We start from the raw sequence: 16,044 nt of genomic DNA, 5'->3' as shown, positions 1-16,044 counted from the left end.
CTTAAAGATAATTATTCTTTGGACACTAAGGGAGGAATCTTTGGAACTTTTGAACGTACTAAGAAAGGGAGATATATCAAAGGAAGAATTCGAAACCATATTTGAATTGTGCATTAAGTGTTCACATGAAGATGTGAGACATAGGAAAGGGATCCGAACTGTCAAGACATCTAGCGGTGGAGTTACGAAAGAAGAAATTGGAAACTTGCTATACAACATGAGGACTAGTATCTTGAACACATTATCATTAGAGCTAGATGTTTTATAGGTTAAACAAAAGTAGATGGAGGCAGAGAAGGTTATGTCCATTTTCTTCACTCAATGAAGGAAGAAGCACCCACTGAAGGAATGTCCATTGAATACTTTCAAGACCTGTTTGATATGTGAACATAGTCATTCCACTAGCACCTCTCCATCTCTTCCAAGGCTAGAGGTTGTTTTTTAAGGAGAAAATGAAGAGATAGATCAATTGTACTTCATGGGATCAAGGAAACCATGACAACCACGTCCACAGAACATGAGTCAAGGTATGCCTCAAGACCCCTCTCAGTATTTTAATAATTTTAATTTTGAGCCTTAGTCTATACCTTTTTCACCTTCATGGCCACAGTCCTGTCAATATCCAATGCCCTAGAAACCATGGTTCCCTCAGTCTGGTCCAACTCCTTCATGGTGTGAGAATTTGTGTGAACCTCCTCCTCCTCCTTTAGGACAATTCTCCCAGCCTATTGTAGTGGCTGCAACCACCCTCTAAAATCTTTCCTTAGCCTCTTTTGGACCCTCCTTACCAAGCTTTCAAAACACCTTGTCCTGCTTTGTCAAGTACTCAAGCTTCAGTTTTTTTCATGCACAAAGGTAGCCCATCAAGCACAGTTCGATCCATTCCCCTCATAGGCTTCACACTGAGAGTTGGTCTAGCTGCAGTCTGAGCAGCTTCCCCTTGAAAATTGCACATTTCTGGAGGGAAATCAGCCTTTTCTCCAGAAATTGTACAATCCTCTCAGGTAGCCTGCTGGGCTCTAGGATTGCGCAATCCTGCAAATCAACACTCCCAATAGGATTTGTGCAAATTTTTGCAATAGGGCTACTCAGCCCAGGATTTGTGAAAATCTGGGTAGCAGTTAGCTGTTATGTCCAAAAATTTCACAATCCTCCTGGGCAGTAAACCCATCTCCCAACCAGGAATGCACATTTTTCTCAAGCAGTTGAGGAGCTGCATGCAAAAGTAGTCCGGTTGACTAGTTCCACCCGGGACCGAGGAAACTTGACTTGCATACATGCATGACTTCTTCTTCCCAAAGTAGAAAAAAGAAACATGCAAAAGGCATCCCATGATTTAGGGAGCTATGTTTAGCAGCTGAGGGTTACATCCAAAGTTGTTTTAGAAGTTTCCCTCCAAGTGTTTCCTTTTCCTAGATTTGTGGCATGTGCGTCATGAACCCAAACTTATTTATTCAACGCATCATAGCTCATTCTTTCACATTGATTTTGGATCTCTGACATCCCACAACACATCCAGGACTCTTCGACACATCCAGATCAACTATTCAAGGGTAAGTGGTCTCAACTTGTATTTTTAAACATTTCTATTGCTTTTTGTGTATTCACTTGTATGAGTGCAATCTAATTGATTTCTTTTAATTCTTGCTGTCATTTACATGTATACTAGCTTGTCCTAGCTTTGTTTTAGTTTTCATTGCTATCTCATTGTTGTCGCATGCATGAAACTGTTTTTCACGAATGTTCGCCCAATCGGTGAACTGCTTCACCGACATGCATGTTGATCTGTTTTCTGAATCTTTCTTTCATGTTTTGCATGCACTGTCAATCACTTCTTCTATCACTTAGTGTCGCCACACATTCAATGTCTTATTTTATTTTAGTTTCGCATTGGCGATTCGGGCCAACCTTGGCCCGGACTCTGCCTCACTAAGATTGCTTTGCGTAATCTGGGGAAGGAAGGCACTACCTTCCTCTCCAGAAATGCACATTTTTTCCTAGCACTGGCCTTCAAGACTGTTTTTCACATTTCTTGAGGACAATGAATGATGGGCCAGGAAATCACACAAATCAGTCCGTAGGCCTCCAGTCCTTCCTAGCAGGAATTGCACATTGCACAATCTTAGCAGCCAACAACCAGTCTAGATTGCGCATTGTGTAGATCCAGCAACTAGTCTTGCCTCCCAAACAACCCAGACTAGCTTTTGTGTAGTTTTGGCAGCTAGTCACCCAACCTCCTAGAATAAATTGCGCAATATTGATCATCAGTTTCCTAGGTATGTACTGTGTCTTTCCCCAAAATTTGTTTTGTTTTCGCCGACAGATTTCTTTCCATGCATGTTGCTTGTCTCCAGATCTTTTAGGTTTTCATTTGTCTCAATGGATTCCAAGAGAATAGGATCTCAGGACACTGATGGAAATGTAGCTGGAGTAGCAACTAAGAAAATGTCCTCTAGTTTGCTGATCTATGAATATACAAAGTTGTATCTAGACAAGGACATCAAACTGAAGTGGCAAGAAGTCAATGAAACATTTGCAGGCACTTTTGGGGAACACCATGAAGACCGTCAGGTGTACGTGAACATTCACAAGTCTGTCTTGTACCGGATTTCATGCAGATATCCCATGTTCCCATGCGCGAACATGATACACTGTATTGTCTGTGACACTGATCCTGAGACGATAACCTTGAGAAGTGTTAGTGGGATGAAGCTTGCGACCTTCTAGAAATATTATTACGATGTGATTTATCAGATGTCAAAGCCCGTGACTGTCATCGAGACTCCATTCACCTTACCCAAAAATAGTGCTAACTCGAGAGATATTATGAAGGATTTGGTAAAGGAGCCAACTTGTTTCAGGATGACACCCAACCAGGTCTATAAGAGAAAGATACTGAGGAATACGTACCAATACTTGATCATATTTTCTTCTCGACTATATGGCCAAGAAATCATGGAAACCTTCCCACAGAGTTGGGTGGTTGCACTGGACCAAGTGGCTAGTGAAGGAAAACCATGTAACTAGTCTGGCATATTGGCTCATCAGCTGAAAGAGAAAGTCACGAAGGCTTGACAGTCACTCGGACGTATGCATTCAGAGATTTACATGTCCACATACATCCTAGATGCAGTCTATGCTCGACATGAGTTCATGGGCTTTGAGTGGGCATGGTCACCGACAGAGATTGCTGTGAACACATATTTCAATTTGTTGTCTGAATGCAACTTCAAATGAGTAATCACACGATTGTCCGACTATTTTGTCATCCCTTTATACAAAATGATATTTGAACAAGATCCACCTTGAATGTCAAAGGAAACAATGGAGGCATTGCTAGGTATTGCAGATTGGTATGCCACACCATCCCCCACATTCATCTAAATGTTCAATGCAGAGAAGCCTCTGCATGTTCTGCCAAAGTTTTCCTTGGACATACCTGTCATGTAGGAAGTAGCCTATCACATCTTTGTAGGATTGACAGCTAGACTGCAGTGGAAGAAGAAGGAACCTTGGTCCACTCTTCCATTGCAGATTGGGTTATATGAGATACAAAGTATCAAGCGAGTGATGTCGAAGAAGAACTGATGAATAAGTACATATTTGACCTCCGAAACTATAGTCTGTATGACCAACATTTCATTGTGAAGGATCATTGCACGAGAGTTTAGTTCAATTGGATCTACGGGGCATTTCATTGGGCCGAGGAGGACTCATGGAGATATTTCTACGGTTTCTCCAGACCCAATGAACCAGTCGGATTCGTTGTGGAGTGGTTAGCAAAGCAGCGTGAAGTAGCATCATGAAGAGCACCAGCAGTAGAAATAGTAGCAAAAATGGAAGCAGAGTTGAGAATACCAATGTGTGACAAAGGGAAGAGGAAGATTGTCGATTGCATGGAGGAGGAAAAAAGCTACAATTTTCGAGCAAATCCACTTGTAGAGAAAGCAGCTATGGCTACAGAGGCAAAGAGGCAGCAATGTGACAAGTGAATCGCGCGAAGGCGGAAGGATAAGAAGAGAATGGAAGAAGAAGAGAAGGAGTTGCATGAACTGAGAGAGCAACTTCGAAAGGAACAAGAGCTGTGAAAACAAGAGATGGAAGCACATCAACAGAAGATACAGAAGGGGGCACATCATGTGCAGACAAACGAAGCAGCACTCATATAAATAGTTTATTCATCTGAACAACTGGCATCAAGTGAATGGAGTGAATCATCACAAGGGCAAGACTTTTCTCATGAGATAGAACATGCACTTCAATAGTTGGATGAAGACATGGAGCAGCAGGAGTTGGAACAGGATACCAACCTCATGCCTCACCACAAAGAGGTTGAATCACCCGTTTTAATGCATCTAGAAGAAGAGAAAGTCTCAGAGTACCAAGGAGGCACTGAGATCCTTGGTGATCAGCTAGAAGAAGAGATGAACAACATCTCATTTGATAAATCCAAACATAGAGTTGTGCAGTCTCATAGAGGGTCAACTCCGAAGGATAGAACATCCCCTTTGGAAGTTGAAGAACGAGTGATCGTCACTTATGTGCTCAAGCATCTAGCTTCTTTAGGCGATGCAACCAGGGTGTATGCCAAAGCCACTAGCTCAAGTGTTCATTTTATTATAGCTGAGAATGAGCGAATGGAGAAGGAACTATAGGTGGCCAAGAAAGGAGGAGACTTGGGGACAATTTCCACCCGAGCTGAATTTAAGAAGGTAATACTAGATGAAGTATTTTCCCTTGACACAATTATGCGAGAATTGTATTCCAAGTTTGGTACCGTGTGGTCGTCCATCTCAATAGATGGCAACAGTGATGTGCTAGGAGAGCATGCATCTTGACGAATTCACTTTCCAAAGATGATAAGGCCAAATTCGGTCAAGCTAATAGCACATATCCAGAGTCAGATCCAAAACTATGAGGACCTCTCACAACTCATCATTAGCGTACAGGCTTCCCATGCATGAGTATTCAAGAGAATGGATGTTGTGGTGCACACACATGTGATCCCATCACTTGGGACTCTCACCCAGGCAAAGACCAAGAAGTAGGTCTGACTAGAGCTTGACTCATACTTCGATGAGTTGATGCGCATCACCACCAACCTAGACTTTCCTATTAGCGCAGACATCATGCACAAGTATGTTTCTAGTCTAGCCACATTGAAGACAACGATGCACATGCTTTCAGACAAGTTGAGCAGAGGAGCCTGAGTAGTGTACTCGGATGCTATGGAGGCGAAGGTCAGGTTTCAGATGGATGTCACTGTGAAACACATAGGCACTATCACAGACTATAGAGCTTACCATCAATATGTTATTGTTGATCAACATGAGGATGTTGAGCAGTTGGACTTCTATAGTTGTCTAAGTCATAGTGATGTCTAGTTTGGCTTGCTCAATCCATGGTGTTGACATGGGTACATGTGCATTGTAATGTTGAGTCATGTCAAGTGTAAGTCAAGTGTCAATAGTGAATGTAACAGTCATAGAGTAGGTGAAGAGTCATAAGGGTAGTTGAATAGTCTTAAAGGGGAATGTCAAGGGCCACCACACCCTTTGCTATAAATAGTCCCCCATAACTCATTGTAAGGGTTTTTGGTCAGCCAAGCTTCTGATAAGACTATCTTGGAAAGAGCTTCGATAGTATTGTAATGTGCCTTGGCTTCTCCACTGCATGAAGCTAGTTCATCTCCTTGGGGGAGTAGGTAGTTGTGGCTGTAATGTTTCACTGTTGGGGCTAGTAGGTTTACATGGATGTATTGTATGATTGGAACTTACACATCTTTATATAATAAGAGCCAACACATTTTCATGCATATGCTGTTATTGTAGTTGGACTGCTCCGGTTGATTTAATGATGTATGTTGTTTAACTTACATATTTGTGTATGAACTACTTCATATGCAATTATATGAATCTTGTTGTAGATGTGCTATTGGTTTAACCATCACTTTGGATTTTTGACTGATCTGCTTTCTAGCTTATGGTGCATCTTCACTCATGTGTTCCCTTACCAACTGAGTACTGATACAGGTTGTCAAGGGGTGCATTCATCCCAGCCCACTTGTGTTAGAACCTCTCATTCACCTTCATTAACTCACTGTAGCGGTCATACCCTTTCTACTAACAGAGTTATCTTACTTTCCTCTATGCGACATCGCGGTCAAGGCATTACCTTACGACCCACTGTTGGGATTCCTACACCAAACGGTTTGAGGTCTAATTGGGACTTCTTACCAGGGAGATCCCCTTGACATGTTGGTGGGTCTAGCACCATCAACACAACCTATACCACAAAAATAGTTACAAATTCCCTCTAATGCCTCCACCAGTAATCCTCCTCTTCATCCACAATTTCCTGTTCAATCCAACCCAAATCCGAAAAATAGGGGGGCTCAACAAGTTGAGACACTCAAACTTCCTACATATAGTATTTCCACCACGGAATGTAATGAATTAAATCTATGGTATGGTTGGGTGGTAAATACTTAGACTTCACCAATAATTGTTAAACATATTAGTGATGACGTCTTAGAACCAGAACCTAGTAATTCTACTGGAACAACTGGGGATGAGTCAACGCAAACTAATATGGAACAACAACCCCCTTATCAAACAATTGTTACTAGAGGGTGTCAGACTGGTCCACCTTATCCTGAGAGACTATCCTTGAGAAAACATAGTCCTCATCCTGAATTTGACTTTTTAGGGGAATTACAAAACTTATTTGTCAAAATCCTGTTACTTCAGGTAATCATGGACATACCAATTTATGCCAAAATGATCAAAGAATATTTCTCTAAGAAACCTAGAATAAAACTGAAAGATCGAGTCACTATTCACATTATGGGAAAATTATTAGACATAATGTTGGGAAGCCTACACCTATTAAGTATGGGGACCCAAGGAACCTGATTCTTACAGTATAGATTAATGGGGTTGATATCCTGTTGAGGGGCCCGAAGTCGGGTCAACAACAAGGGGGATACCCACCCGGTCCGGAACCTGGTTGGCGGCTCCTTGCCCGTTTGGAGTAGCGGGTCCGACTGGGGGTAATGGGACCAGTTTCCCAATGTGATGGGTGTGTGTGTGTGCGTAGAGTCTGATGATATTAATCTAGAGGTTTTTATAAACTAGTCTCGATTCTAATTGTTAAACTAACTCTATGCTAATGTAATCTAATGAAGAGAAATACATCTGATCTATGCTAACCCGGGGTGTTTTTATTTTGTTTATGCGATCTAGAAAGATTTCTAACAGCAGCTGGTAATAAAGATCATTCAACTGATATCAGAATATAAACCAATAAAGATAAACCATTCTGCATAAGAAGTTAGGCAGAATAGTTGTGAAAAGCATATCGCATAATCAGTCTTCTATATGTTAAGCATGATTAAATGATCCCACCGTACAGAAGTGCCAAATGGTAATGCAGACATTCATACAATAACATATAAAGAACTCAGCTACATATCACTTTAGGGATACTAGCAGAATCTAGTCAAGAGATAAAAGTACCATTTATGACTAACTTCACCAATAAACTTCAAGTAATAATGATTTATTTCTACTTGTTCTAACATCTGCTAAGAGTACAGAAGTGCAACATCAGTAACAGATATTAAAATGCAAACATAAATAAATCTTGATCCATCTATTCATCAAAAACCTCCTCTGAGGGTGCAGAAGTGCATGTTCTGAGGATAAGTTTTTTGACAGATTTCCGGACCCTTCTCCAAAAACCATGAGAAGGGTTAAATACTACTAACTAATCAATCTTAATTACATGAAATTAGGGAATCGGCTTCAAATGACCGCCCTTTTACTAAAAGCAACTTTATTTCTAAACTTAAAATCTAATTTCTGACCGTTTCTGTATATTCTCTTTAGTGCTGTCAACAGTGCAACGTTTTCCTGGGAAGAGTTGGCTGGCCGCTTTCTTCTTTCGCTCTGGAGATAAAAGTGGAAATAACAGGACCTGGCACTTCCTTCCGGCAGACTAGAAGATATTTTCGAAAAACCTTTCACTAGCTGGGTGTATTCGCCACGTGTATACTTAGCATAACCCAGGTTCTTCTCGAACTGATTTTGCTGTTGCTGTTTTCAGTTTCTGGTCGTGCGAATGACTGAGTGGGTTAGGAGTCGTGCTGTATGGACATCCCCCTGTTTTAAGAATTGTTTCCGTTCTTTGTTCCAGGTTTTCCTGAAGCGTCTTCCTTCTCATGCGCTTCTTTCTCTGCTTTACCAAGTCTGAGCTTCAGGATCTTTTCTGAACACGCTGCTTTTGTGCGCCTTTGACTCTGAGTCCTGAATAGTCTAATTTCATCAGTGCCGGTTGGCTGATAGTCTGGAATCCGTGGTTCTGCTACATGCGGCATCCGTTTGCGGAGGCATTCTCTCTTTACTATCTGATTGGCGCTTTCCTCTTTCCCTCAAATGTTTCCTGCATATAAACTTATATTAGTTGCATGTCTTGCAGTCTACGCAAAGAAGAAGGGAAATGAAAAGATTTGACGTGAAAGTATTAATCTCTAATGAATGCATAACCCTGACATTCATCATGACTTGACTCTTCGATAAATGTAATGCAATCATTCCTAGATACTCAAGCATGCGGTCATTAAATTCCTTTAAGGCGCACACTTAATCCTGGGTTTATCGTGTGATAAGTCTTTTCAGATCGCAGATCGCAAATCGCTGCCATCGCAGATCGCAAATCGCAGATATCACAAATTTTGTTTAATGGTTATGCCGTATAGCGCGATGCTTGCGATTTGCGATATCGCATATCGGCGATCGGCATTTCTCGAAGGTCTTCTTTTAAAGGGGCACGTGTGATGTATGCGACGCGATGAACTTCGCATCGCTCCTTCGCAGTCTTGCTTTTCGCACTCGAGCAATGCTTCGGCCTTTCTTTGCGATGCGATTTAAGCCTTATGGAGAGAAATACAAAAACTTTAGAAAAATATTTTTTGGGATTTTTGTTCAGGGTCCCCTCTTTGCTTGACGTTATTGCTAATGTCAAGTGAAGAAGGGGGGTTGTTGGTGACCACAACAATGGCGATTCACTGTGAAGAACCAGTTATCTCTGCTTGTTCTATTGCATTTTCACTTCCAAAACAGAAAAGTTTTCTTATGCCTAAATTTTGTTATGGACAGATAGAGTATTACCTTTTATCCTGTCAATGATGCTTCGTCACAACTTCTTATTTCATTCTGATTGTTTGTTTCCTCTGGGTTATTTCTTGTATTCATACCTAGTCATTACTCAGTCTTTTCAAAGACAAAATAAGGTCTTCTCTGCGTACTGGCTTTGTAAAGTATGCTCCTTTGTCGTAGGTAGAGCCTCTGCTGCCCGCAAGCGTCCATAGCCTCGACAGGGTTACCATGTTATCCAGCAATGATCCTTTTTCCTGCTTGAGGTTATTTACAACATTCCAGAGAAAAATCCTTTTGACACTTTTTCTTTCTTTTTTAATTTTTTATTCTCTAAAGAACAATGTCTTGGTTTGGTGGCCAAATTATGACACAGTCATCCACTTGATTTACACTTTTGCTGAACAAGCTGGCTCGTGATGAGACCCCTTGTCTTTCGATTGCAACAATCTTGAGTCGTTGCCCTATTTTGATAAACAGTAGTGGCAAAGTCAGCAAGTTATAATATCTGTGATCATTATAAGCCGGCTCGCGATGAGACCTCTTATTCTTTGAGATATAATGTTTTCTTGGATTGTTTCTCTGGATGCTGCGATTCTCCTTAGCAGGGAGGAAGTCATTGTTTTTCCTTAAGAAAGCTCTGGACGACAATAATAGAGTTTAAGAACAGCAGTTTTGCAGAGAATACTTATTTTGCTATCGATGATACTTTTCATTGCATTGGCATAAAACAATTTTTTGCCAAAAGTTACTTTCATCCCAGATTTCTTTGTAAAGTTGAAACTAACATCACATTCAGGCTAAAGTTAACTCTACTTGTCAATAATAAAAGTCAGATTTTTCGAAAAGTTTTGCTATTTATACAAGTGAAATCAAAATCTGATAGAGAAATGGTATATTTCTTCATGAATACTATTTATGATCGTTCACAACCAACCCTATTTATGAAAAAAAAAGAAGGAAAACTAACGTAAAAAAAATTAAAATTATCCTACAAAAACAGAAGGATGACCTTCTATGGGAAATACATTTTGAGGATTTGTCCGTTTATAGGCAGAGAATCTCTCCTGCTTGTCAAGTCCTGCAACACAAAAGTCGATGGGCCTATGACTTCTACGATTTGAAAAGGACCAAGCCATAGCTTCTGGAATTTCGTATGTTTGCCCTTTTCTTCGTGAGCCTTATCCCACTTCAAAACTAAATCACCCATCTGAAAGTTTTTTCTGGTCATTATGTTCGAATCAAAAGAGGATTTTATCAGCGCTTGGTGGTGAGCATGGGTTTTCTTGGCCTGCTCTCGTCGTTCTTCTAACTTGATTATTTCCATTTGCCTTAGTTGTAAGGGAGAAGTAGGTACTTCATCAATGTATTGTACTAAGGACAAGGAGGGAATGAGTAAGTGAGTAGGAAGAACTGCTTCTCTCCCGTAAACCAAATTAAAGGGAGAAGTCCCGATAGAGGCTTTCTTGGTAATTCTGTCTGCCCATAAGGTGTTTACCAGCGCTTTGTGCCAATTCTTTTGGTTTTGGTCGACTGTCTTTTTGATGATCCTGATTAGGTTCTTGTTCGTTGATTCAGCCAACCCATTACCTTGCGGATAGTAGTTGGCGGAATACTTTAGTTTGAACCCTCTTTTGAGTGCGAACTCAGTCATGGTATTTCCAGAAAAATATGAAGCGTTATCAAATATTAAGGCCGTTGGCAATCCAAACCTAGTAATGATGAACTGATCTATGAATTCAACAATGTTTTCAGAATTAGCTGTCTTGAGAGGAACTGCCTCTACCCATTTAGTAAAATAGTCAGTTGTAGTGAGGATATACCTATGCTGTTTAGAGGAGTGAGGAACGATCTCACCTATTATGTCCAGGCCCCATTGGCTGAACGGCTGTTCGATGTTAACCGGCTGCAGTGGCATGGATGACTTCTTTTGTTTCCCTGCAGCCGTTTGGCAGACTTGGCATTTTCTTACGTGATTGTACGAGTCTTTGAACAGCGTGGGCCAGTAGTATCATGCACGTAAGATTTTGTGTGCGGTGGCTTCTCCAGTATAGTGTCCACCTGCTGGTCCATCGTGGAGTTCCTGCAAAACCTTTTCGGCTTCAGTTTTCTCAAGACATCTAAGAAGCACAGAATCATAGTTTCTTTTAAACAAGACATCATCTACGAGCTGATATTGTTTAGCTTTCAACCTCAGGGCTCTCTTTTTGATGTGATCCAGGTGAAATGGAGCATATCCGTTTTTCAGGAAATAAATGATGTCAGCATAAAATGATTCTGCGTCGTTTAGGCTTACCTCATACGTGTGTACCTCTTCAGGCGATTCTTCGGGGATTTGCGATGCTCCGGCTAACATCTTGCAGAAGCCTTGGCCTCTTACGATGTGTGCCGGCTTGATTTCCAGGTCGTATTCTTGCAAGGCGGTGATCCAATTCGCTCTCTTTTCACCCACGTCTTTCTGAATCAGGAGGTTTCTTACCGCTGGGAATGGTACTATGACCTTGGTATGGGCCTTTAGCAAGAAGGGTCTGAAATATTTGACCGCTTTGAAAACGGCATACGCCTATTTCTCTACGTCCGAATATTTCAGCTCAGCACCTTGTAAGTTTGAGCTAAAGAATGCGATTGGGGCTTCTGCCTTTTCTTGGTTTGCCTGGGTCAAGATCGCAACATAAGAATTTTCTGAGGCAAACGTGTATAAGATGAATGGTTCTGAAAAATTTGGGGTTGCTAGGGATGGAGCGTTGATGATGGCTTGTTTGATTAAGTTAAACACCTCGTGCTCGTCTAGACCCCATTTAAAGTTTGAATTCTTTTTTATCATTTTTTGTAAAGGAGAAATAATACGTGAAAAATCTGGGACAAATCTTTTCACAAAATTGATCTGTCCTAGGAAAGATTGCATGGTCTTTTTGTTATGGGGCATGGATATCTCGGAAATTTCTTTGATTCTGTCAGGTTCAATGTGAATGCCCGATTTAGACACTATGAACCCTAGCAATTTTCCTTCACTCAACGCGAAAAAAGATTTCTTCGGGTTAAGCGAGATTCCATACCTTAAACATCTTTGAAAGATTTGCTTCAAATCTTTGAGATGGTCGCTTCGGTTCTTGGAGTACACAGTTATATCATCCAGGTAAATCACTACTGATTTATTGACTAACCCTTTGAACGCAATGTCCATAGCTCTTTGAAAAGTAGCGCCGACGTTGATCAGACCGAACGGCATCTTCCGATACGCGTAGGTACCCCATTTAGTTCGGAAGGTGGTTTTTAGCTGATTGTCTGGGTGTACCAGCATTTGATTATATCCTGAAAGTCCATCTAGGAAAGACATCAATTCTGAGCCTGCTACAGCCTGTAATATTTGCTCCATAGGTGGGAGGGGAAAATTGTCTTTCTGACAGGCTTTGTTGAGATTCCGGAAGTCGATGCAGATTCTAATATCTCCGTTTTTCTTCCTAACAGGTACCATATTGGATACCCATTTGGAATGTCTGACCGGGAAAATTATTCTGGCTCTCAACAACTTATTCAGCTCAGTTTTTATCTGATTTTCCAGGTTGGGGTGGATTTTCCTGAGCTTCTGTTGGACGGGTTTCTCGTTGTCAATCATAGGGATAGTGCGCTGAATGATAGAAGTGTTATAAGTTTTCAGCTCATCGTAGTTCCAGGCAAAGACGTTTTTGTACTGTCGTAGAAGACGGATGTATGCTGAATTTTCTTCAGGAGCCAGGCCTTGGACTAGATTGACGTTTTGGGGTTTCTCTTCGGTTCCTAAGTTCACTGATTCGTAGTTCAGAGTTGAACTGTAAAGTTTGGCGTTAGCTGACCTTTTGAACCGACTTTTTAAGTCATACAAATCTTCTAATTTGACCACTGATTTGGGTATAGCATTATTAGTGCCATTTTGTTGTATTTGGTGGTCATGACAGTCCTCGTCGATTATCTGGTTTGAGTAGGATCCTTCAGAGGTAAGGAAACTTACGATGTCTGGGTCGTCGTTGAATACTCTCCAGTTGGTGATGTTGTCAGGGATAGACGGTTTAAAAATTAATTCTATGGAAAACCTATCTAGACTAAAGTCTTCGGAGGGGATGAGTCTGGAGGCTACGTTTGCTAGCAGGTCTGCGCTTGCATTGTGAAGTCTTGGGATTGATGAAATATTGAATGCTGTAAAATGCGCAGTGAGATCTTGCACTAAAGATTGATAGTGCTTTAAATGACTAGACAGGCAGTGTATGGTGTTACGTACCTGTTTGACGATGATCTCGGAATCTCCAAAGACTTGAAGATATTTGACGTTGCAGCCGATTGCTTTGTATAGGCCTTGCACCAAGGCTTCGTATTCCGCTGTGTTGTTCGTGCAATCGAATTCCAGCCTGCATGTGAGCATGGCCTTATTTCCGTTCGGGCTAATCAAGACGCATCCTGCTCCCGCTCCCTCATTGGACTTAGAGCCATCAAAATATAATTTCCAAAATAAAGAAGTATTTACAGGGTTATCTAAGAAACTAACACATTTTGAATCATCAGTCTGGGAAAAGTTTTCTACTTGGGACACGACTGAATTTTCTAAATATGGTGATATGTGAGCATTGAAATTTCCAAGGAAAGAGTCTACCGAGTAGTTGCCTATGATGCTGCTGTTGTATGCTATGGCTTCGTTCTCTCCCTCCAAATCCGTCACTATGTACTTTTGGTGCAGTTCTCGTTCAACCTTTATTTGATTTGGCTTCCCGTTGAAGGGTAACCACATGTGTGACCAGTCAGTCGAAAAGTATCCGTGGAGCTTCTCGGACCAATCCCTGCTAAGAATTAGACCATAAAATTCAGGGATGTCAGCAACTAGAATATCGATGACTTGGCATACCTTGGGGTTGGATGACAGTCTTATGTTCACTTGATTAAGTTCGCCTATCACTTCGACTTGTGATCGATCAAGTTGAACTATGCGCACTGCGGATTTTTGCGGTTGAACATTAAGTTTGGCACATATTGGCTTGGGTAGAATATTGGTTGAAGCACCAGAATCAACCAAGCAGTTATGCACGTTTCTGTTAAAGATCTCATAAGTGAGGAGGAAAGGAGGAGTGTGAGATCTAGACCTCCCTCCAATCAAAGCGATGTCATTTGGATCGATTTTATTGATCGCTTTGATTGGGGGTCTTCCTATATTATGGGAAGCTATAGCTATAGGTAGAGGTGTAGTAGGTACGGCGTGTAACTCTTTCATCATGATCTTCTGTTGGTGTTTCAATTTGCTCAACTCGTACAGGGTGATATTGGCCCTAGTCTTCTTCATGTCGTCGATGATGTTATACTCCATTTCATCCGACACTATTAGTGTCTTTGATGGAGGCGATTGCTTTGATTGGACTGGACTAAATGAGGTCGCTTTAGGGGTTGTCTTCTTTGTTGCGACCTTTTCTTTCGCTGGAGGGCTTGCGCCCTTCTGTTTTGGGGTAGTCTGGGGAGGATCAAGTTGATTTCTGCTTCGTGTGCTAACCGGAAGTGCTTCTTGATCTTCCTCTTGTGGGAGGATGAAATCCCACATTCCTTGCAGTTCCACCACTTCTTCGTCGTCGGTCTGCGTTTCGATGGTGCTCTCTTCTTCTTCTTCTTCAGATTCCACATTTGAGACCACGTTGGGTGGCTTCGTCTCCATAGGGGGATTTCTTTTGAAATTCCTAAAAGGCTTTCTTGGGGACGATTCTGCTACTTGCTTTCTTATGTCAATCATCTCATTAGACATGGCTTTTAAGACTTTTTGTAATCCTTCCATGTCGAAAGGATCCTTCGTTTGCTTCTTCTTGGTTTCTTCTTTGAAAGAGATTTTCTTAGATTTACGCTCTTCGATTGTAGATCTCTTTTCTAGGGCTACTACGCGTCTTTCGACTGTCAATGCCTCAGCCAAGTTTTCGACTAAGGTTGTCTTGCTTGCCCTATCTACGAAGATGGCCAAGTTTGAAGGTAAGGCCGTGATGTACCATTCGCATCTTACTTCCTCGCTGGGCTGGGAAGCAGCGGGGATTTTATTGAGGATCTTGTTGAACCGTAAGTTAAAATCTTTAATGGGTTCCCTAGCCTCAGCTTTAAGATTGGACAGATCGTTGATCAGTGTCGCTGTCGATCTATCATCGCCGAATTTGGTGAGAAATTGATTTTGAAAAATATCCCAGCTGGTGATAGATCCGGAGGGTAGCGAAAAGTACCATGACCTGGCTGTCCCTTGCATCGTATAGGGGAAGAGTCGGACCACGGCATCTTCGTTGGTGACCCCGTTGAGATTAACAGAAAGCATGAAATTATTGATATGTTCTTCAGCTAGCATTCCAGTTTCTGGATTGAACTTTGGTAACCACTTCTCAGGATGGGCAGGTATTGGACTCAGGGGTGGAGGCATTAAAACCGCCCCAGGGTTGTTCCATGGAGATTGTGCCATCGCTGAGTTGCTGGTTAATAAAAGTGCAGAAGATGATCTTCGAGTTTGAGAAGATAGAGATGTTACGATCTTTGACGATTGTGGAGGAAGGGTTGCGGAAGATGGATGAGTGATTTGAGGTGGAGATGTGGGTGGTTGACTTCGCGGAGAGGGAGTTGAAATGGACGAGGTGGATGAAAGAGTCTCTCTGTCAGACTCTTGAAGTGCTTTCCTTGCTCTTTTCCTAGTGGGGAGAGGGATTTCAGTTGGCTGAATGCTGAACTTTTCACTCTTCAATCGGGTCAGGGGATGAGCAGGGTTGTATTGCGAAGTCAAGCTGCCTTTAGATTTATCAGATTTCTGGTTAAAAATAGAGAATCCCTGGAGTTTACGGATCAAGGTTTGAACTTCAGGGGGATCGACAATAAATTGTTATGATGTATCGGGATGTATAGTAGCGGTGGA

This window comes from Pinus tabuliformis, chromosome 5_2 (genome assembly GCF_031772625.1).
Source record: "Pinus tabuliformis cultivar Carrire ecotype Pingquan chromosome 5_2, CPIR1, whole genome shotgun sequence".
NCBI lineage: Eukaryota > Viridiplantae > Streptophyta > Pinopsida > Pinales > Pinaceae > Pinus > Pinus tabuliformis.
This window is presented reverse-complemented; position numbering follows the sequence as displayed.